This window comes from Lutra lutra, chromosome 7 (assembly GCF_902655055.1).
Source record: "Lutra lutra chromosome 7, mLutLut1.2, whole genome shotgun sequence".
NCBI classification, from domain to species: Eukaryota; Metazoa; Chordata; class Mammalia; order Carnivora; family Mustelidae; genus Lutra; species Lutra lutra.
The window spans coordinates 105,386,514-105,410,056 of NC_062284.1; the positions used below are offsets into that span (position 1 = coordinate 105,386,514).

Below are 23,543 nucleotides of genomic sequence, written 5' to 3' on the forward strand. Positions count from 1 at the left end.
CAACTAAAGAAAATTATCTTATTATGTAAATAAGAAGCTGATTATTTGGGGCGCCTGGGTGGCACAGTTGTTAGGCATCTGCCTTCAGCTCAGGCCATGATCCCGGGGTCCTGGGATTGAGCCTGCATCGGGCTCTCTGCTCAGCAAGAAGCCTGCTTCTCCCTCTCATGATCCCCCTGCTTGTGTTTCCTCCCTCGCTGTCTCTCTCTCTCTGTCAAATAAATAAATAAAATCTTAAAAAAAAAAAAAAAGAAAGAAAGAAAGAAAAAGCTGACTGTTTGTCATATCCTCAACACCTATTCTAAGTAAGAACATAAACCTTTCATTATACCTCACTGCCAGGTCAAACTGAGCAGTATGCCTTAAGTGCCTAATTTGTACAGTGTACTCAACTGAACACTACTACAGATGTCATTAAAGGAGATCACCTGGTACCCAAACCATGTCATCTGGCATTTGCAGCTCTGATTCTCCGCATTTCAGAACTAAAAGACTCCTGTCCATATGCACAGAATTGGCTGGTTTCTCAGGGACATACCAGCCACACACATGACATGGCAACAAAACCCACCAGAAACCCAAGGTTATTATTTTACTTTATTTTTTTAAGATTTTATTTGTTTATTTAAGAGAGAGTGAGCATGAGCATTGGGGGAGGCTGGCAAGGGAGAGGGTGAAGCAGACTCCCTGCTGAGTAGGGAATCAGATGTGGGACTCGCTCCCAGGACCCCAGGATCATGACCTGAGCCGAAGGCAGATCTTAACTGACTGAGCCACCCAGGTGCCCCCAAGGTTATTATTTTATTTTTTTAAATTTTTTTAAGATTTTATTTATTTATTTGACAGAGAGAGAAAGAGATCACAAGGAGGCAGAGAGGCAGGGAGCCTGATGCGAGACTCGATCCCAGGACCCTGAGATCATGTCCTGAGCTGAAGGCAGAGGCTTAACCCACTGAGCCACCCAGGCGCCCCAAGTTATTATTTTAACCATGATATTTTGACTGAGCTGCTTCTGCCTCCTATTTAGGATCCACTTCCACATATCCAGGTATGTTGGAGGCCAATCAGTAATTAGATTTCTTGGTGAGAGAGGAGTGAAAGCCAAGGACAAGAACCTTGAGAAGGACTTCTTCCTCTTTATGATGGCCTTGTACCTGGTATTCTACCACTAGGGTATAATCAATCACACTGAATTGAATGTATTAATTTACGTAATTGTCATTCTATGGACTTTCTATGTGCTCTTAAAGAGCTGAAGCTACAACTTAGCTGCACAATAAATGTATGTTGCAATGAAATGGTTAAATTGGACTCTCTTTACCCCAAAATGCAACCCAAACTTGTCAGAATACTAGTGTTTACCAGATTCAATGTGCATATCTCCCTCAGGAAGGACAAGGGAAACCATTCTGGCTACGCACTGCAGAGAAGTTACAGAAGGCAACTAGAGATACCAGGAGACCAGTTACAAGCTAATTGGTAATTTAGGCAAGAAGCAATTGCAGGTGGACAGATAACTGTTGTATATTCATATGATGGACAACTACACAATAGAGAAAGAGAACAAAATATTGATCTATGCAACAACATGAATGAACTTCATAAACACAATGTTACATAAAACAAGCCGCACTCGAGATATATACATAGGGTGAATCTTTGGTATGAAGTTCAAGAACAGGCAGGACCAATTTATGGTGACGGATCAGAATAGTGGTTTCCTTCAGAGGAGAGCGTCAGCTGGGAGAGGGCAGGAAGGAGCCCTGCGGATGGCTAGAAATGTTTCCTGTCTTGATCAGGGTGGTCCCGTGGGGCGTGTATGTATGCACACTTACAATGTGGGCACCTTATTGTATGTGATTTTTATTTTGTTTTACCAAGTTTTAAAATATTGTTGGTGACCTGCGTTGGCAGTAGAGACTGGCAAGAGCGAATAGAATAATATTTGAGAAGTAAAATCACTGAGAAGAAAAATGAGCTAATGGCTGTAAAATGTTTAGCACAGTGCCTGGCATATAGCACAGCTCAGCAAATGTTGGTTTGATAATTGTCTGAAAAGTTTGGTGAGCAAATTAAATTAAATAATGTAAATAAAGTATTTAGATCTTTGTCTGGGACATAGTAAATTCCCAATGAATGTTAATTTTTTTTTTTTTGATTAGGCTGTAACCTCTTGTTCACATTTATTTTGCTTCGCTAGACCCACTCATCTTGCTTTTATCTGGATGATAACCTGTACCCTGCTAAAGTATATCCAGACAATTCATTCTATCCCCTCTCAGGAGTTTTATTAACTTAACTAAGTATACCACCATAGCTGCCTATATACTGGCCCCAAAGGCATCTTAAGGAAGCCCTCATCATAGGCTTCCCCAGAAGCACTAAAAATAAAATCCCACGCAATCGATGCTTGTCCACTTTTACTCTCCCTCTGGTTGCTGCTTTGTCATACCAGGATTGTTAGTAGCATTTCTTGCAACAGTGTATCAAGAGACTCCCTGCTAGGGTTAAAGCTCCTTAGCATCATGTGGGAGAGGACATCCCAGCACCATCTGCCAGGCCTGCAATTCTATTAAACTGTCAGCATGATAAATGACAAAGACAAGGCACTGGAACAGGAGAAAATCTACAGTGAAGCACTGTGGTCATAAAACAAGAAGAACCAAAATGGATTTGGGGCAAGTACACAAACCATTCTTTATAATAAATTTTCACTTGCAAGGCGGGAACAAAGAGACTGAATGATAACTCCTGGGTCCAAGAAGAAGGCAGGAAGACAATCCGTCAGCGCTCAGCCCTGATGTGCGGTCACACACCAGTGATGCACATTCCAGCATTTTCCTTTCGGCTGCCAAGCAGGTCTCCTGGGGCTCACTGAAAGCACACCTTGTCCACTGTGTGTGTGAGGAGATGGTATTTAGGTAGCTGGCTACTCAGAGCATCCCTTTTGCTTACAAAAATAAATAAACAATTCTGCAATGGAACATAATTTAGATACGGCTCTTCAACTACAAATTATCTCAAGAGAGCAGTCACCCAGTACATCGCTGCCCTGCTTCTAAATTTAGCCCCCACCGATGACATCTTCCGGAAACAGAGCATAGGTAATCAGATTTCTGGATATTTGGGTTTGGGATTGAGTTCCAGTGAGTCTCATTTAGAGTTGCCGGGTAATAACGCCAATAGTGAAAGCAATATTGACTCTATGTGATGCTAATAGATGGTTACTGAGGAGCTAAGAGATTAAAATGGCTTTGAATAGAGCTTCTCCAGGTCGCCAAGGAACTAGTGGCAGCAAAATCATGAATAATCTCCATGCGTATAATGTTTTCCAGAAGCATCTCGGAGACCCATTTTTCTAAAGAGAAACTTTATAAACACTGAAGGATAATTAGCACAATATCATTTTCGGTTTTTCCAACACTTTAACCAAAACTAGTAAAACAAGATGAGTGGTGGCAGGGTAAAAAGACAATTATCTCAATAACAAAACTAGGCATATCAGATTCATAATAATGTTGCGTCTTCTGTATTTTCTGCATATATGCTGTGTTAGTCACCAGGCTGAAATGCCTGAATGCAGCAAGTTGAACACTATTCACTGCATGCCTTAGGTTTAGGTCATATAATGATTTTCTTTCTGGGCTTAAGACATGGGGGACTGGGGTATTTTATTGCCTTGGAAATGGAGAGTTAATAAAAATGTTAACCAGTTAGATACTGAGTGCTTCAATCAGATCATTAAACACAAACCTTAATGAGTTTCTTGGGCAAAAACTATAAGAAAACAGAGACAAGGAAACAGACCCATAAAAACACCTCCTGTCTCTGCTAATATATGGGCATATGATGCAATTATTCATCCATTTCAAGTGAGGCAACAGCCCTTAAAATATCTGGCGGTCACTCCATGACTCAATGTGAGTGTCAACATTTCTATTATATTGAGGGAAAGAGAAATGAAGTCAGCAAATTCGGTAAGAGCCCTGTTGCTTTCTGCCAACTTATTCAATATGGAAATAAATATCCAGTTATTTGATACATTTCCCCCATGTTGCCTTATAGATTCGGTTCATCTTTGTTATGTTTTCTTAATAGGTTTTCTAGGAATATCCTTCAGTATTTCTGTAAATCAGAATTCATGATCTAATATCTCTTTGGAAAAAGACTGGAGGACTCCTTGCCTTCTTGGTGAGCGTCATTCCTCTTTCGCTCTAAGAGCCGTCAGAACGCTTTTCTACTCCTTTGAAGTTCCCCCAAATCAAGCCCCCACAGAAGTTCACGGATTTCTAATAGGATGGGACGGCGTTGCAAGACATGGGAAACAGTGGACTGCGGCCTGGCTTGGGTCACAGCAGCTCTGGGATTTTGCAGAAATTCTAATTTTTTTTTCCAGCTGACCTCCACCTCTGGCCAGGTACTATACTAAGCACTTCATACCCTCCAGATCGTCTAATGCACTGAAAACTCTCTATGGATGTGTAATTTCCCCCAGTTTTTCAGACAAGAAGTCAGGGAGGCAGAGAAGATGGTGACTGGCTCCAATTCCTGCGGGGAGGAAGTAGCGGGTATCAGCGGAGTGTGGAACTGGTGCATGACTACCACACACACTGCTCTAGGCATTTCACCTTGAAAGTGTAGAAGAGCACTGTCCGTGCTTGTCTCATAAGGAGGCTGAGAGAAACCAATGGTAAACACATAATATGTGAAACGCTTTGGAAACTAAAAAGAGCTACGCAAATGCATACAGTGTTTGTGTAGTTCTGAAATCTTTGGGCTTCAAATCACAGAACATCCGTCTGAAACTGGATTAAGCAAAAGTATGTATTGGTTCATGTAACTGGCAAGTGCAAGGCAAGCAGAGCTGGACTCAGGGATAGGGGATGGATGGCTCCAGGGGATGTCAGGGTTTTCTTTTCGCATCTCTTGGTTCCCCATTTTCCTGCTTTGGCTGCATCCCCATGCAGGCTCTTCCTCATGGTGGCAAGGCACGCAACCTATTCCCACAGCTGGGAAAGGAGGATGCTCCCTTGGGTGCCATTGCACAGATTCCAGGATTATGGCTCATTATGTTGCATGGCCATCCTTGAGCCCATCACTGGGATCAGGGGGTGGAGTGATGTACTGACTGGTTTCAGTCTGGGTCGTTTGCCCACCTCAACATCCTAGTGCAAAGTCAACTTCCCACATACCACCTGGATTGGGAATGATGGTGGTGGTGGGCTGAGGATGGGGGTGCCCCAGGGAAACTGGAGCTCCCTTAATAGAAGAGGAAGCCACACAGAAAAACATGCACTAAAATACGTTAATAACAAACACTGTGTACGCTTATCTTGAAGAGCACTGAGAAATATATAAAATTTTTGAATCATTTATAATGTACACCTGAAACTAATATAACACTGTATTTTAACTTATTCTAATAATAATAATAATAATAATAATAGGGATGTCTGGGTGGCTCAGTCGGTTAAATGTCTACCTTCAGCTCAGGTCATGATCCTGGAGCCCTGGGATCGAGTCCCACATTGGGCTCCCTGATCAGCAGGGAGTCTGCTTCTCCCTCTGCCTGCTGCTCCCCTTGCTTGTGCTAGCTCTCTCTCTCTCTCTCTCTCTCTGGCAAATAAATAAATAAAATCTTTAAATAATAATAATAAACACTGTGCTTCATATTTGTTTGGAGGACAATGACAGAGAATGCCTAGCAAATAATATTAACTACCTAATGCACATAGAATTCTCCAAAGTTAGAAAGTGCTTCTATATACTCTGTATCATTCTATTCTCATTACATCCTAACCAAGTACAAATCACCATTTTATAGATGAGCAAACTGAATCTCAGCACAGTTTAGAGATTTACCCAAAGCCACACAGCTGAAAAGAGGTAAAGCCAGAACTTGAACATCTTCTGACTCCAATTCAGTAATGTTAGGAGGTGGTGTAGGTTTAATTCTGTGGATTTTTATTAAACGTGCCCTGGAAACAAAGTTGCCTTAAAGAAAACATCATAAAGCACCAAAGTTCAGATAAGAACATCTTTCCACCCCATTCTTGGAGGAAATAATCTACTGTCCCTCTGAATGTGGACATTTGCAACAACAATGCCATTCAAATACTTACTTCTTTACTATATTGGACATTCCTGGTGGCAATGTAAATTTCTGGGTCCAGTCCTTTGGGAAAGCGATTTGGTAATAAAATACCAAGAGCTATAAAAATGCCCATATTCTTTGACTTCAAACTCTACTCCTGGAAATTTATCCTGTGAAAATGATTGAAATAAGCGAAGAAAAATTCATGTGTATAAAACATTTGTAGCCACATTAATCATAACACTAACATTTTTTAATTCAAAGAGAATATATGTAAAGTGCTTAGCAGGATGCCTCACGACCAATTAATGTAGGTGGCAATAAGTCCTTGCTTATTCTCAGATGCTAACAGGACTTCACATTTGCATCCCATCTGCATGAAAGACTCTTCTCCCATAAACATTTGACTCATTCCTTCCTTTCATTTGGGTCTCTGCCCAAACGTGACCCCACCAAAGAGGACATTCCAAGCCACCCCTCTAAGCAGTGTATCTTCACTGTCCTTTTCCATCATCTGGCTGTGCTTTGTTTTCTTTAGCACTTATTTCTGCCTCCTACAGTGCTTGCTTCGGCAGCACATATACTAAAATTTCTGCCTCCCACATCATATATTTATTTGGTTTTTGTTGTTGTCTTTTTTCTCCCCCATGAGAAGGTAAGACCCATGAGGCCAGGGACTTTGGTTAGTTCATCACAACATGTCCAGGATCTAGAAGAACACAATCCGGGACACTCATGAATAAATGTTATTTCTGTCTTTATTCTCAAACCCTTGGCTTCCATATTTCTTCACATATCAAAAATTTTTATTTTGCCAAGTCTTTCTCTTTTTTGTCAGAAATAGGGCACAGGCAGATGCAAGATGGATCAGCCTGGGGAATACTCTGACATGCAGATCCAGAAGGGCTAGTGGATGGCCAAAGGGCCAAGATCTGAACATATAACAGAGACTGGCCTTGACATTCATGGTAAGGGCATGTGAGAGGGAAGTCTTATGGTGAGTCCTGACCTAGATAATCAGCTCACAAGAAAAGGTGGGGGGAATCTAGGACATATGGTCTATCAAATCTGGGATAGGCCAGGCCATCAATAAAGATGGTCAAACAATATCAAAGAAGCACAGCCTCCCTAAGCTATCCTGTTATAGGAAAATTAAGATTTTGAGAAAAAATTTCAGCCACTGGGCCATATGAGATGCCAAAGAAGAATGTTATTATTGAGAAACTTAGATCCAAAGCAGAGATCCCAGTTACTAGGAAACACTGAGGACAAACACACTGGTCAGGCATGGGCCAATAGCTGTCCTGGAGGGAAGGAAATTCCCAGGCACTTCCAGGGGAAGCAATTCCAATAGCTGAAGCTCATCCATCCAGAAGAAGAGCTACAGGTGTTGACTGAGAGGCCACGGCACACCAGAACCCAGCACAGAGAGTGGGCAGAGAAAGAAATGGTATAAGGGATCCAAGGATGTGGTGACTTTATAATATGGCTGAATTCTCTTTCTCAGAATTCCCATCCAACTAAGTTTCCAGTCAAGGAAGACCAAAAAGTATACTTTGTGCAATATTTGGAATGAGAAAATGGAGGAGCAGCCATTTTTATTCTTGTGCTCAGAAGGTGAAGGCAGCCATTTTGGGTAACTCCCACATGTTGTTCCTTACTGCTGGCTCACCTTTTTGATATGATGCAGTGACCAGGGCTATGACTTACCTTGGATAAGTTAACCCCAGGGTAATTCTACCTTGCCCTGGATCCTGCTGCATCTTCTATTACTCCTGAGTGAGGTGTATTTAGGAGCTTCTGGGGAGCCTGGGTGGATCAATGGGTTAAGCAGCTGATGCTTGGTTTCTGCTTGGGTAGTGATCTCATGGGTCCTGAGATTGAGCCCCACGTGGGGTTCAAGCTCAATCGGGAGTCTGCTTGAGATTCTCTCCCTCTGCCCCTCCCTCCACACAATCATTCTCTCTCTCTCAAATAAATAGATAAATCTTTAAAAGAAAAAAAAAAGATACCAGCTTCTCCTGCAGGACACCCATGATGTCAACATAGGAGACAGTAAGCATTGACATCCAACTCATGCTCATGGATTCCAACTGGTCCTTGATCTTCACATTCTTTCTATCCATCTTCTTTACCCATCTGCTTGTCCTGCAGACTTCAGGATCCCATCATCCCATGAGATGATAGCCTTATAGACATCCCATCCCGTCTCATCCCATAAGATGACAACCTTACAGAGACTGTTCAACAAACTCCCACAACTGTATCAGGTGAAATCCCTATTTTAAAAAACATTATACACACAAATCATGGAGATATATATATATATATATATATATATATATATAGAGAGAGAGAGAGAGAGAGAGAGAAAGAGAGAGAGAGAGAGAGAGAGATCTATATATAGAGATTTCTCTATATAGAGAGACAGAGATCTACATAGATATATAACTTCTAGTGGTCCTATTTCTCTCCTTGAACCCTGACTAATACAAAGTAGATGTGGGTGGAGGACTGAACTTGTCTGCCAAAGTTCACTCTTGGGTCAATTTTGTCTCAAAAAAGCATTAAAAACCTGCACATTACAAAAATATAATGTAATTTAATTAATGTCTGCTGTAACTATTAGTCTACTCTCCTAAGACAAGGTTTATACACAACAGTCTCAAGTGCAGTTACAGGAAATCCCTGACAAGAAAAATAATTATGTAAAAACTTTAAATCATTTACTCTGAATAAAATTAATTCTTTTTAGTAACTTTGGAGATCTCTTCTAATAGGTTGTTTAAAACTAATTCTCACAATCCTTCTTTTGACCCAGTGATAGATTTTCCTTAAGCATATCATCAATTTCAATAAATCTTTTCATTCTGCCATTAAACATGAATTTTACAAGTTCTATTCCTAAACAACTTAATTAACTGGTTGGGAGATTGAAGAATATTCTTGCAAAGAAAAAAATGTGCTGCCTCTACAGCTCAAGTTATTAGCTTGGGAGAGTGAATCACTCAGTAACTGAATAAAGAATCACTATAAATATTTAGTAGTTCTATATTCTGATGCAACTTTGCATCAGTCTGTCATACTGATAAATTCATTAACAATTTAAGCCTGGAGTTTGGGTCTAAACACACTCTGAATTATTTATTCTATCGTAAAACCATACAGCCTCTCTGGAAGGTGTATCCGTTGGTGGTAAAGTTTCACTAATGCACGTTTACAGTAATTGGAGAAACAATAGCAGCCGTGTCTCTCATGCTCTAAATCAGAGGAAATGTTAAGTCTACCGAGAAAGGGCCCATTTTCATAATGAAAATCTGAACATTGTTGCTATATCCATTAGAGAAGGCAGGCACCATTCTCAAATTTATCTTGGTTTAATGCACTGGTCAATGCATTCTCATGGACTCCTGTGTTCCATTATAAAGTTAGGATATTTTCAATCACACAAAAGCAAGACACTGAATGAGGAATGAATTTAAAAGCAGGGCAAAGTTTAATTGAATTCAAATTGTTGTTGACATTATATACAGAAAATAATTAATGAAAAAAACACTGAGGAGAGTTTTCTGCCTTTGCTGTTGGATCTTTTTGTCTTTTTATTTATTTTTTTTTAAGATTTTTTATTTATTTATTTGACAGACAGAGATCACAAGCAGGCAGAGAGAGAGAGAGAGGAGGAAGCAGGCTTCCCGCTGAGCAGAGAGCCCGATGCGGGGCTCAATCCCAGGACCCTGAGATCATGACCTGAGCCGAAGGCAGCGGCTTAACCCACTGAGCCACTCAGGCACCCCTCTTTTTGTCTTTTTAAAGATAACATTTACTAAACATTTACTCTGCGTCATGATCTGGAATAATTTTTGTTTACACACATCATCTTTAATTTAGCTCTGCTGAGTGGGTACCATCATTTCCCCCCACTTCATTTTGTTCAAATTTTACTGAGATATAATTGATATATAATGCTAGATTAGTTTAAGGTGTGCAACATAATGACTTAATATATGAATGTATGGTGAAATGATAATCACAATAAGTCTAGTTAACATCCATCATTTCACATAGTTATAAATTTTTTTCTTGTGATAAAAACTTTTAAGATCTACTCTTATAGCAACTTTCAGATATATAATACAGTATTTCTAGTTATAATCACAATGCTATACATTACATCCCCGGAACTTATTTATCTTATATCTGGAAGTTGGCACATTTTGACCACTTTCACTCATTTTCCTCAACCCCCAGCCCCTGCCTCTGGGGCCTACATATCTGCTCTCCATGTCTATGAGTTTGGGGGTTTTTTAAGAATCCCCATATAAGTCAGATCATGTAGTATTTGTCTGTCTGTCTGATTTATTTCACTTAGCATAATGCCCAAAATGTCCATCCGTATTCTCACAATGACCTTCCTTCTTCTTTATGGCTGAGTAATACTCCATTATATGTCACATTTTCTTTGACCATTATGTGTCAATGGATACTTAGATTGTTTCCATGTCTTGGCTACTGTAACTAATTCTCCAATGAACAATGAACATGGGAGTGTAGATATTTCTTTGAGACAGTGATTTTGTTTCCTTTGGATATATATCCAAGGATATCCAAGTGGAATTCTTAGGACATATGGGAGTTCTATTTTTAAATTTTTAAGGAGCTTCCATACTGTTTTCCATAGTGGTTGTCCCAATTTACATTCCCACCAAGAGTGCACAAGGGTTCTCTTTTTTCCACATTCTCCTCACCAACACTTGTTACTTCTGGGTCTTTTTGATGACAGACATTTTAACAGGTGTGAGGTGATATCTCATTGTGGTTTTAATTTGCATTTTCTTGATGACTAAGTGATGCTGAGCACCTTTCCATGTATCTGCTGGCCATCTGTATGTCTTCTTTGGGAAAATGCCTATACAGTTTCTCTGTCCATTTCTAATTAGGTTGTTTGGGGTTTTGTTATTGAGTTTTATGAATTCTTTGTATATTTTAGTTATGAACCTCTTATCAAATTTATGATTTGCAAATATTTGCTCACATTCTTTAAGTTGCCTTTTCATTTTGTTAATGGAGTTCCCTTTGCTGTGCAGAAGCTTTTTAATTTTTACGTAGTCCCACTTATTTTTGCTTTTGTTCCCTTCAATTTTGGTGTCAAATCCAAAAAAATCATTGCCAAGACTAATGTCAAGGAGCTTACCCTCTATATTTTCTTCTAGGAGTTTTATGGTTTCAGGATTCCCCCCCATTTAAAAAATATTAAAAATAAGGCTCAGAGAAGTTAAACAACTTATTCCAAGGTCACAAAACTAGGATTTAATGGTGCTGGGATCCAAACCAGGTCTATTGCCAAAGCCTACACTCTAGTAGGCATACTCTCTCTCTAGGAGAGAGTTATTCCTCTCTACAGACTTGACTTTACAAAAAGTAAACAGAAAAAGACCGTGGAGAGAAGGGCTATTTCATGTCTTTGAGACATGGTTCTTAAATTATTCATCTAATACTGTGGGACAAATAACCCCAAAATTCAGTGTTTATAACAACAAGAATCATGCGTTTTCTCATAACTTCATCCAGGTTGGTCAAGAACTTGGCAGTGTCTTGGCTGGAGTGTTCTGGCTCAAGTGTCTCGTGAGGCTAGATGTCTGCTGGGACTTCAGCCATCTGAATCCATAAGTGGAGTTGGAGGATCTACTTCCAAGTCATCTTACTCAGATGGTTGTCAAGTTGGTGCTGGCTTTTGGCAAGAGGCCTCCACTCCCCTACACATGGGCCTTTCCACTGGGCTGCTTGAATGTCCTCACAGCATGATGACTGTCTTTACCCAGAACTAGCAATCCATGAAACCAAGTAGCCTCAGAAGTCATACATACACTGTGACTTCCACAGTATTCTGCTGGTCACACAAGTCAACTCTGACTCCATATAAGAGGACTACAGAGGGTCTGAATACCAGGAAGTAGGGATCTTCCTGGCGGCCATGTTGAAGGCCTGTCAGCTCAGTCCTCTTGCTATTTCTATGGCGATTAGCAGATTACTTTCTGCCTATGACCATGTTTCATTTGCCTCTCTGGCCATCCAAAGAAAGTCACAAAATTATCAGAAAACCACTGAATCTCAGAGTATCCTTAGTTGGTTATATGAATGCCAGCAGCTGAAAGAGGGTGAGCTCAGATTTTGAGCAACAGCAGGTGATGGAGCACTTACTACCCTGTTCAGAGTGGGGGGCCCTAAACGGCAGCAATGAGGAAAGGTATCTCCACTCCTGGAGAGTGGATTTAATGAAGATTTAATCTTCAGAAAGAAAGAAAATCAACATGCAAAAAAGAGTGGAGGGCAGAGCATAAAGAGCATGGAAACTACAGGCAGGGGAAGAAGCACAGTGAAAACGGAGGAACAGGGAAAGGGTGTGTGAGGAAGGGAAAGCAAGTGTAAAAGGGTTGAAGTAAAGGCATCAAATCCCCAAAGACGGAGGCACTGACAGTGAGTCTGTAAGAAGGAGCGGACCTGGTACCCAGAGCTTCCCACCCAGCATGAGGACAGATCAGCAAAAGGTCGGAGTAACCAAGAGGGACACACCACCACCACCACAGGCATGAGACGAAAGAACATTCCCCTGGTGAGGAGAGCTTGTAACCAAATCAAGGCCCACACTTCAAAAGGGTATAGGAAAAAAAAAAAAAAATATATATATATATATATATATATATATTGTAAAAGTAATACATGTTGCTGAAAACTCAAGCAGTACAGAAATAATAAAAACAGAAACTCGAAGTCCCGCATCCCCTAAAGACGGCTTGCATTTACAATTTGGTATAAGTCTTTGTGCCTCTTCTGCCACTCTAACACCGTATAAGGATACAAGATTGCCCTGTGTATATTCTACTGTAATTTTTTAAAGATTTTATTTATTATTCTACTGTAATTGCTTTTTCACAGAAAAACAGAGCTTTGATACCTTTCTGTGTTAGTAACAGGAATGCCTCATTCTTTTTTAAGTTTCTTGATATTCTCTTTTAAGACTCTTGCATGACTTATTTAATCACTCCCCTAAGAAAGGACATTTGAATTATTTCTCATTACTCACTGCTATAAACAATGCTTCAGGAAACATCCTATGTAATATCGTTGCATAATTGTGAGGAGCATTTCTGTGGAAAAATTCCCAGAAGTAAGATTGCCAGATCAAAGAGTATGCACATTCAAATTTTTAATAGATATTGCCTTCCCAAAAGGTTGTACCAATTTGCATGCATGTATTTTACATTCTATGTGTAGATTAACTTAACCTTCAAGCAAACTCAACTATAAGCGTATTCATAATTTAAATAAGGTTTTTTTTTAAAGATTTTATTTATTTATTTGACAGACAGAAATCACAAGTAGGCAGAGAGGCAGGCAGAGAGAACGGAGGGGAAGCAGGCTCCCTGCGGAGCAGAGAGCCTGATGTGGGGCTCGATCCCAGGACCCTGGGATCATGACCTGAGCTGAAGGCAGAGGCTTTAACCCACTGAGCCACCCAAGTGCCCCTTAAATAAGTTTTTGTCAAATCGTCCTGAGCCTACTGTGTTATGGTGAAAATTCCATGCACTTGGAAAGAATCATTATATCGTAGGGTAAAATACAGCAGATGAACAAAACATTATACTTACCCAAGTAATTATGCACGCATTTCCACAGATTTGAGGTATATATTAAAGGCTTTCAGCTACTATATGGCTCCAATCCAGAAGCCATCGTGTCTCCTCAATTTTCCCTCTACTTTCCAATTCCCCACATTCTTCAGGAACTCCTTCTATCTAGAAAAAGTATCAAATAAGCCGGGCTCATTTTAGTGTGTGTTGGCTTTCTTTGTGACCCTTTTCAGGAGTATTTGCATCTTAGAACTGAGTGCAGAGAAATTAATTTTTAATGGTAGTACTTTTGATTAAAGTGTTAAAAGGACTTAAACAAATAGAAGGGGAGATGAAAGTCCCTAATGATAACCTCACAGCTGCCTAGAAAACTAGTTCCAGGAAATGAAAGGAAGGAGCCATTGCCCACGCTTAGGTGTATCCCATAGCACAACTCTGTGGTCCCAGGTGATAGACAGACATCTACTTGTAAATATTTTCAATTTCCTTTGGTCGATCCCTAAAACAGTCACTACCAGCCAACCTTCTTCTCTGCCTGCCCACTTGTGCTCCCTTCACACATCTCATTTGCCAGGAATCACAAGAGCACAGCTAAAAGAGACCCCACCCCCTTGCCGAATCCCCAGAAAGACTCCCTTCTAAGTGCAAGCAGTCTCCCTTTGGACTTGACAACAAGTCACCTCCCAGATGCCTTCAAGGCTGACAGGAAATGAAAAGCAGCTCTATTTCACTAAGACCTGAGGACTCTTCGAATAGGTTAAAGTTTCATTTAGGCCAATCTTCAGGATAATAGGATTGCTTCTCAAGATATTGTTTTCTTCTCATGAATACATTTGTATTTTTTTCTTACTCATTTCTCTTTCTGGTCATAAATTTTGTTGACTGAATTCTAGGTAGGCATTAAAACATCTATCCAGTATCCATTTGCCTTCCCCATAAGGATATGGCCACTTCATATCTCCCTCCCTTCCAATCCAGCCCAGTATCACCCAAGCTGATAACCACAGTCTCTGTCCCTCCCGCTTCAGTGGTGAGAGATAGTAGGGGCTCTTATGGGTCAGCCCTGTGACAGGGGCCTGGCTGGCATGGTGCTCAGGGGCAGATTAACTAAGACTCTCGTAGAGTGAGTCATGGGGGCCCAGACCCCTTTGGGAAACCCATTTACTTAGGTATAGGTCTAAGTAACTCTTCACATAAGTTGTCTTCTTGGCGAATAATGAAAAGACCCATCAGAAGCATTAGTTCATGAGCACTAACATCAAAAATCATGGATCAGAGTGGCTCCCTATGTTGAATGGTCCCCCATCTTACATTGGCACTATTAAGCCTTATCCTCATTATTTGGGATGCACGGGTTAGTTGATATATAAAATGTTTCGGCCCCTGATATACAACATCCCTTGAACATTTGTTAATCCATTAATGTCTGTTCTTCTATTTATTCAAAACATATTTATGACAGCCTATATGAGCAAGGCCCTGAGTTGGGACTATGATGGCAACAGTCCTAGGTACTGAAAGAGAAAAAAGCAGCCCCAGGACATGGTCTATTAAAAATACATTTAGGGACACCTGGGTGACTCAGCGGGTTAAGCCTCTACCTCTGGCTCAGGTCATGATCTTAGGGTCCTGGGATCGAGCCCTGCCTCTGGCTCTCTGCTCAGCAGGGGGCCTGTTTCCCCCCTCTCCTCTGCCTGCCTCTCTGCCTACTTGTGTTCTCTCTGTCAAATAAATAAATAAAATCTTTTTAAAAATTTTATGTTAACAAAACCATCAGGGGAAGAAATAAGCATATCCTTTTCCAAACTTATAATTATCCAGAGTTACATTGGCGAGTAAGGGAGGATGGTGGAGCTGCAGACCGTGGGGGGACCCAGACCCACAGCCTGCTGCTGACCCTTCTATGAAGGCCCAGGCCATGCATTGCCAAAGCTGCAGAGGCTTGACTGGGCTGTTATGGTGGAGATAAAAAATACTGGGGTCCAGCACAACTCAAGGACAACTTTGAAAATTCTGCTTGCTGGACTGGAGCGAGATGAGGAGGTGGGAGATTAAGTATGTTAACACATTGTTCTACTCCACAGAAAGTGAGCCCAGTGTGACAGAGACCACTAGTTAACTTCCCCTCCCTCCTTCTGTAGTGGGAACTTGTTGCTGGCCAGTGACTCTCCAAATAGATTTCTTTCCCAGTATCCTCTGCATCTAGGTGTGAACTTCTGACTAGGTTTCACCAGTGGAATATGAGTAGAATGACAGGTACCATTGTCAGGATGTTCCATTACCTGGAAGCAGAAGACAGAAGATCCACAAGATAGAAGGAAGCTGGATTTGTGAATTACCGTAAGGAAGAAAGCCCCCCGCTGAGCAGAATTCTATACATCAGAGTGTTAGGTGATGGAGAAATAAACTTCTCGTGTTAAGCCCCTGGAAGTTTGAGGTTTATTTATGATAGCAGTTCATTTTATCCTAGCTCACGGTGGCCAGGGTGGGTGGGGGTACTAAACTATGGAATTAAGGACAAGCACCTACTACCGATACTCTGTCAGGAAGAAAGCATTTGGAAGTTTTCTGATTCATAACACTGAGAAGGAAACAGTAGTTGAGGAAAAAGTTTGAACACACAGTTAACACACATTAGCGTAAACATGAAACAAGTCCAACATCTTCAGGAAACTGTAGACTCCAGGTCTGCTCTCAGTTTCCCTGGTTGCCCATCCTACTTGACTTCTGCAGGCAGGGAGGGGTCCGAAGCAGGGAAGAGAAAGCTAGATCCTTCTGCAGGCTAATCAGAGGAAGGGGGGACTTACATCCTCCAGACGGCCCAGTAACTAAGGTCATTGGATCAAGGAGTTTTTGATTCTAGAACCTGGGGGTGGGAATATGAAGGAAGAGTGGATAGAAGACATTCCCAAATAACTACAATGCCAGGCAGAGTGAGGTGTCTGCCTGGGTGTCTTCCCAGGGGGAAGATGCCACAGCCCCTTGTAGGACACGGAAGGCTGAGGAGAGGACTGGAGGGCACTGACAACTCACTCTGAGGAAGGGCACGATTTTGACAAAGGCTTTCATGGACAAAAGGGCCAGTAACAAAATAGTGTTTCTTGGGACGCCTGGGTGGCTCAGTTGGTTGGACAACTGCTTTCGGCTCAGGTCATGATCCCGGAGTCCCGGGATCGAGTCCCGCATCGGGCTCCCAGCTCCACGGGGAGTCTGCTTCTCCCTGTGACCTTCTCCTCGTTCATGCTCTCTCTCACTGCCTCTCTCTCAAATAAATAAATAAAATATTTTTTTAAAAAAAGAAAATAGTGTTTCTTTGGAAATGGTTATTCTTTGATCATTCTTACAGATGATTCTCTACAAACTACTCCATCAACTTCCTGATCACTTTCACAAGCCTTACCTCTTCTCCTATTCACTTACAACCCTGGGAGGTGAGCCTCCCTGTTGGAACTGCCATATAAAATCTGTGATAGAGGGGCACCTGGGTGGCTCAGTGGGTTAAAGCCTCTGCCTTCGGCTCGGGTCATGATCCCAGGGTCCTGGGATTGAGCCCCGTGTCGGGCTCTCTGCTCCGCAGGGAGCCTGCTTCCTCCTCTCTCTCTCTCTCTGCCTGCCTCTCTGCCTACTTGTGGTCTCTGTCAAATAAATAAATAAAATCTTTTTTAAAAAAATCTGTGGTAGAGACATCATGCTTGCACATTGTTTCCTTATCTCTTGATTAAAAACACATTCCTTACTGCATGAAGTGTATGTTTTCAAAAAGCCAGTTTCATTTATTTAAGCATGCTAGCTCAATTTAATCACTACCAACAAGCTCGCTCTATATTTGCCTTTGGTTATAAATTCTGATTTTACATTTCTTGGATCAGATATCAAATATTAATGAAACACATATAAAAAAAAAACCAAGCCAATTATTTCTCATGAGATGGGAAGCCTTTGGAAAACTCTGTTCGATTAATCTAGTCACCATTTCCCCTCTCCAAGGAGCAGCCTTGACCCTTAGGTCCCCTAAGAACTGTACAATTCCTGAGTTGATAGAAATGAATGTAGCAAAGTATTATAATCAGGGCTATTAACCCCTTATGGGATACCTTCTAGTCAAAGCTGCTTGAGCCTTCAAAGAATCTCATCAGTATCAAGAAGACTGTGAAGAAAACAAAAAAAAAAAAAAAAAGTACCTTCAGACTCTGGAAACATTTTTACAGCAAAAGAATAGATGACAAAGCAATATAAATGATATCACAGATGTAAACCTCCCAACTTAAAGAAGGAAAAATTAAAAGTGATTTCATTTTTGGTTGTCATATTTTAGACACAGACCATCTTCATAATAACTCTGTACTTTATTCAAGTCTTCAACTACTATGTTTCAGAAGATTACTCATCTTGTTGAATCAGACATACATCAACATGGTGGAAGCTCAGGCAGAGGTCAGTTCATTAAAACCCATGGCAGTGACAGCACAGAAATAAGACAAAACCCAGAGCTGGGCTGGCTATTGGCCGTTGGAACCCAGGTCAGCATAGCATACCACACAGGGTGACAGGGAGGCAGAAAATGGCAAGGCAAGTGCAGTATCAAGAAGCTGGAAGCCATTCCCTGAGAGGAAATTATTTCAGACAACCCCAGGATCGGAGAAAGCTACCCCTGGTTTTATCCTCTTCCTTCCACATGGTAGCTGTATGGCATTGGACAGTTACCTAAAACCTTCCCATCCCTAAAGTTGGGGTGATCATTGTCCCTGAGGTTCTTAGACCAGTCGGTGTATTAGTTCGCTAGGGCCGCCGTAACAGAGAACAGGTGGCTGAAACAACAGAGCATTGTCTCACAGTTCTGAAACTGTTAGAAAGTAAGAAGTCTGAACTCAAAGTGTGGGCAGAGTTAGTTTCTTCTGAGAGCTACCAGTGAAGGCTGTGTCTCGGGCCTCTCTCCTTGGCTTCCAGATGGCCATTTTCTTCCTGTGTCCCTTCACCTCATCCTTCCTCTGCACATTTCTATCTCTGTGTCAGATTTCCCCTTTTAACAAAGACAGCGGTCATCTTGGATCAGGGGCCCATCCTACTCTGGTATGACCTTATCTTAACTAATCACATCTGCAACAACCCTGTTTTGCAAATAAGATCACACTCTGGAGCTTTGGGGGTTAGGACGTCTACATATGAATTTTGGGAGTGACACAATTCAACTATAACAACCAGTTTGCAAAAAAAAAGTAACTGCTGTTTTGACCCAGTGCCTTTGGGTGTGGTGTCAGCCTCAGGGACAACTCCAGCTACGCGGGTGACTAACTGAGGAGGGCACTGCCAAATTGGCATCACATAGGCCCCACTGCTGTATGAGATGGTTTCTCTTGCATCACGCATGTCTAGTTAACAGGTCCCACTGCAGAATGGAACCCTCTGGGCCAGGACCCAGGGGACTTACAGCATGTGTGAAGGGATTTTTATTTTGTCTTCCAGGTCAGCGGTTCTCAAACTTCATTTACCCAGGGAGCTTATTAGAACTGCAGGTGCCTGAGCTACACCCAGGAGATTGTGATTCAGCCAAATCCACCTGAACCAAAGCCCAGGAATTCATGTTACTATTTACTGCTTCCACACTTCCACACCCCAGGCAGGTACCATCCATCAATTAGAGAACTCTGCCTTGTTGAACCTGGAAATGGTCACAGAATCCTTCTCAACACAGTAACCCAGGCAACTAATGATAATTGATGGTGAGATTAACTCCTATTAGTCTCCTATTCCTGCTAAGCCTTAGAGGGGCTCTGGGTCTCCTGGGGTAAAGGAGCACTCGGTGTACACAAGAGTCTGCACTATCTGTGCTGGAAAGAAAAGCTGACCTTGGAGCACATTCAGGTTTCTCTTTCTCCCTCTCCTCCCTGCCCTGGGTTCCTGCTGGATGAATGAGACAATACTGAAATGTAAGGCCAGACCAACTATTCTGGGCAACTTAGTCAAGTGTCTGGAACTGGCCACTTGGACCTGGGCAGCGGGGATCTTGATACTGGCTAGTTTTGTGGCCTAAAGAAGTGTCTCTGGGCTTTGATTTCCACATTTGTAAAATGTGACATCAGTCTTGATGAGCTACCATGTCCTTTTTTCCCTTAACACAACTGATTCTGAATGCTGGGGTCAGTGAATATCCAGAGAGATGAATTACATTGTCCAACATCTCAAGCAAATAAAAGCTGGAGATCTCAGTGAAGTGGGTTCAGTGGAAGAATTAACATTTGAGTGCCTACAATGGAGCTAAAAGCTCTATATGTCTTACGCTCTCTTACTCTGTCCCTATATGGTATGTAGGTGTTGGTATATCAGTTTTTCAGATGAGAAACCTGGGGCCCTGAGGAGTTGAGCTAACTTGCCCAAGATCATACATCTGATTAATTGTCTTTTGACACCAAACTCCACTCTTTCCAACATATTTAATTTCAAAATCCTTTTAAAACATTGCAGAAATGGATTTTAAATTAAGAGAATCTATGACATTGAGTCATACAGAATTGCCAAAATTCAACTTTTTTTGTCCTCTGAAGATGACAAAAGGTGACCCTTGCACATTGGCTGTTCTCGAGTTGATTTACTTTGCTCACCCACATCCCTCCGACCAGCCAGCCAGCTGGGGAAACTCAACCCTGCCGGTCTCTAAATCCTGGAATGTGGTGAGCTTGGCAGAGCAGAAGTGGCTCTGCCTATTGAAAATGCAGAAATTATCCACCAACAACCACTCTAGAGTAACCACAAAATTGCTCAAACACCTGTCTCAACTCACTTGAAATCTGTACAGGAGATTCAGATACCTGGTTCCACCCAAGCACACTGCATTCCCTTTCCCTATCCCTTCCAAAGTCTCCCTTTGGGTGCTTTTATCTTCCCTCCCCTCTCCCCTGCTCCCCATCCCTTCATTTTGTGAATTGACTTAGCTTCTGTGGAGGCAAGAAAGGAACTTCCCTCTTCAGCTGAAGAAGAGGAAAGGGCTTGAACTTGTGATTCAAGTCTTGTTAGAGAGGCACCTGGGTGGCTCAGTTGGTGAAGCGTCTGCCTTCATCTCAGGTCATGATCCTGGAGTCCTGGGACTGAGCCCTGCATCAGGCTCCTTGCTCAGCAGGAAGTCGGTTTCTCCCTCTACCTCTCCCCCTGCTCAAGATTTCTCACTCTCTCTCTCTCAAATCAGTAAATAAAAACCTTGTAAAAAAAATAATAATAAATAAAGTCTTGTTAGAGAGCTGGAAGGAAGTGGGTTGTTTGAACAATCCTCTGTTAGTAACTTCCAGCCTCTAACACAGATCTCAGGTGGGTTTGTTGTTCTTTTTTTTTTTTTTTTTTTAATACATTCTCCTATGGAGCCTATGTAGAGTCCCAAAGAATGAAGAGTTTCTTTGAATTTCTTTGAATAATGACTCTTTGTTAGTAGTTTATTTTAGTACTCATCCTGTATTTTCTACATCTTGGAGGACTGGTTGACTTCCAAGACCAAGATTTGGCAAGAAGAGATTCTCCTAGGAAATGGGAAGGAAGGAAGAAGATAGGCAAGGGTGTCCTGGAGTAAAATAGAATAAAGAAACGTTTCTTTAAAAAAAAAAAAGAAAGAAAGAAAGAAAGAAAGAAAGAAAGAAAGAAAGAAAGAAAGAAAGAAAGAGACACTTCTTTTCAGTGGAAAGTTCTGAACCAAGTTTGAAAGAACTTTTTCCTTTTAATATAAATCGAAGGATAGCATTTATTCGCGTTTTGTCAACAGGATAATTTCTGTCACATTGGAAACTATATAGACATGCTTGAGTTGGCTTTCCATTACAACGCTCACATCCAATTAAAACAATACCAAAAATACCCTCTAGCTTAGGCATTAAACAGAGTGCACAATTGATATTCATGAAAACCATCCTCGGCATAACCAACTCTCCATCCTTAGATACCTCATGGCCTTTATTATCAGCCACTTCCCAGGTACTGACTGAGCATTGGACGTGTACTGATTTTTTTTTCCCCTCTCTCTTTTCTCTTTAGAGACAATCCGGCGTATGCAGATCACGTTCATAACTGAACATCACCATTCACTAGTTCTGCAAACATGAGCAAGTTCTTTAAACTCTTCAAGTGTCGGTTTCCGTACGTGGAAAGTGGGAATGGTTCTCCCTACCTTGCAGAATGGGTGAGGGCTTTTGCTAGTGATACTAACTCCCTGCCTGTCACACAGCAGATACTCAAAACAGGCCAGCTGCCATTTTTACTAACAAACCATAAAGCCCTTATGGAGAGGCCTGTGTTGCTAACCTTTTTATACCCGTGGCCCTTCTCCCAGTGTTGGACACATGACTTATAAATGTCTGCGGTTGTGATGCTCTGGCGGCCAACTGCTAGGGTATGTCCATTGTTTCTTTAGACAGGAGTTTTGATGCATTCACTAAGGAAATTTATAAGCAGATACCGTGTGCAACTTCTTTTTCCCATGGTTAACACAGTCACAAAACCACATTCACACAGTCTTGCCTTTCCAACCGCTGCTAGTGAGACTTACGTACATTGAACAAGGGGAGAAATGACTTGCCAAAAACTAAGGCAGTGATGGAAAAGCATCCTGATGCTGGAAAGCAAGTTAGGAAGAAAATCTACATGGGAAAATCCCTCTACGGATGTACGTCTGCCGCTTTTGCAGGCTGGTCCTGTAAACCATAAGTGAGGGATGGGAAAATCCCTAACAAATGACAAAAATGATTTCTTTCTTTTGGAAAGATATCTTTAATCACTTCTCTTTTTAAAAAAGGGAATATAAGGAGAGAGTGGGCTATACACATAGCAATAGGCACAGTAATGCCTCAGAGAGGGGCAAGAAGTCACGGTCTCTGGGTCCTGGGGTGGAGCTCTGCATCAGGTTCCCCACTCAGTGGGCAGTCTGCTGGAAATTCTCTCTCTCCCTCTCCCTCTGCCTCTCACCCTGCCCCACTCTCATGCTCTCTCTCTCCCTCAAACAAGTGAATAAGTCTTTAAAAATGAAAAAAAAAAAAAAGTGAGTGAGCCTCGCTTGAGATTACCTGTGTTTCCAAAAGATACGTTCAAGCTGAGTCTTTCCCTCACCTCCCCCAGAGACTGGTTAAACCCTGCTTAGTCCCCAGCTGCCCCTAGCCTCTCTTTGTCCTACTGAGTAGAAAAGAGGCATTGCTGAAATGAGCCACATGGTGAGTGAATAAAAAGGAACACCACCCAGTGACCAGACTTGGGAATGAAGGCTGCATTCCCAGCATTAGTCCGACCTTCCTTTTTTTTTTTTTTTTTAAGATTTTATTTATTTATTTGACAGAGAGAGATCACAAGTAGACGGAGAGGCAGGGAGAGAGAGAGAGAGAGGGAAGCAGGCTTCCTGCTGAGCAGAGAGCCCGATGTGGGACTCGATCCCAGGACCCTGAGATCATGACCTGAGCCGAAGGCATCGGCTTAACCCACTGAGCCACCCAGGCGCCCAGTCTGACCTTCCTTAAAGGAGCAGCAGGTGTAACCTACCCCAGAGACAGCCCCTCCAAGCACCACCCAACCAATGTCACAATTGAAGGTCTGGCTAGGCAAATCCTTTCTGTGGTTCAGCGCTTTGCCATTCTGCAAGCTCTCCAGTTTCTGTTGGAATATATGAAGCCCCTAGAAGAGTAGTAGCTATTAACACTTGATCAGAATAAGGTCTGCTTTGGGTGTAAGCCTGCAGTTTTAAAAACTCATGTACAACTCCTTTCTTCTTGAAGGATCTGGGCCATAACCAGAGGCTCCTTCTAGTGGTTCAGAAGGACCCAAAGTTAGGAACCATGAAATCTCACCTCCTGAATTTC

The 23,543-nt window shown here is 41.8% G+C and overlaps 1 long non-coding RNA gene across 1 annotated transcript in view; it reads right to left on the bottom strand.

The window, feature by feature from the left end:
• Positions 1 to 23,543, bottom strand: part of LOC125105062 (uncharacterized) — a 78,390-nt gene that overhangs the window by 26,322 nt on the left and 28,525 nt on the right. Inside the window, exon 2 of the long non-coding RNA XR_007128801.1 lies at positions 13,741 to 13,887. This is a non-coding gene — a long non-coding RNA (uncharacterized LOC125105062). The remainder of the gene's footprint in view (positions 1 to 13,740; positions 13,888 to 23,543) is intronic.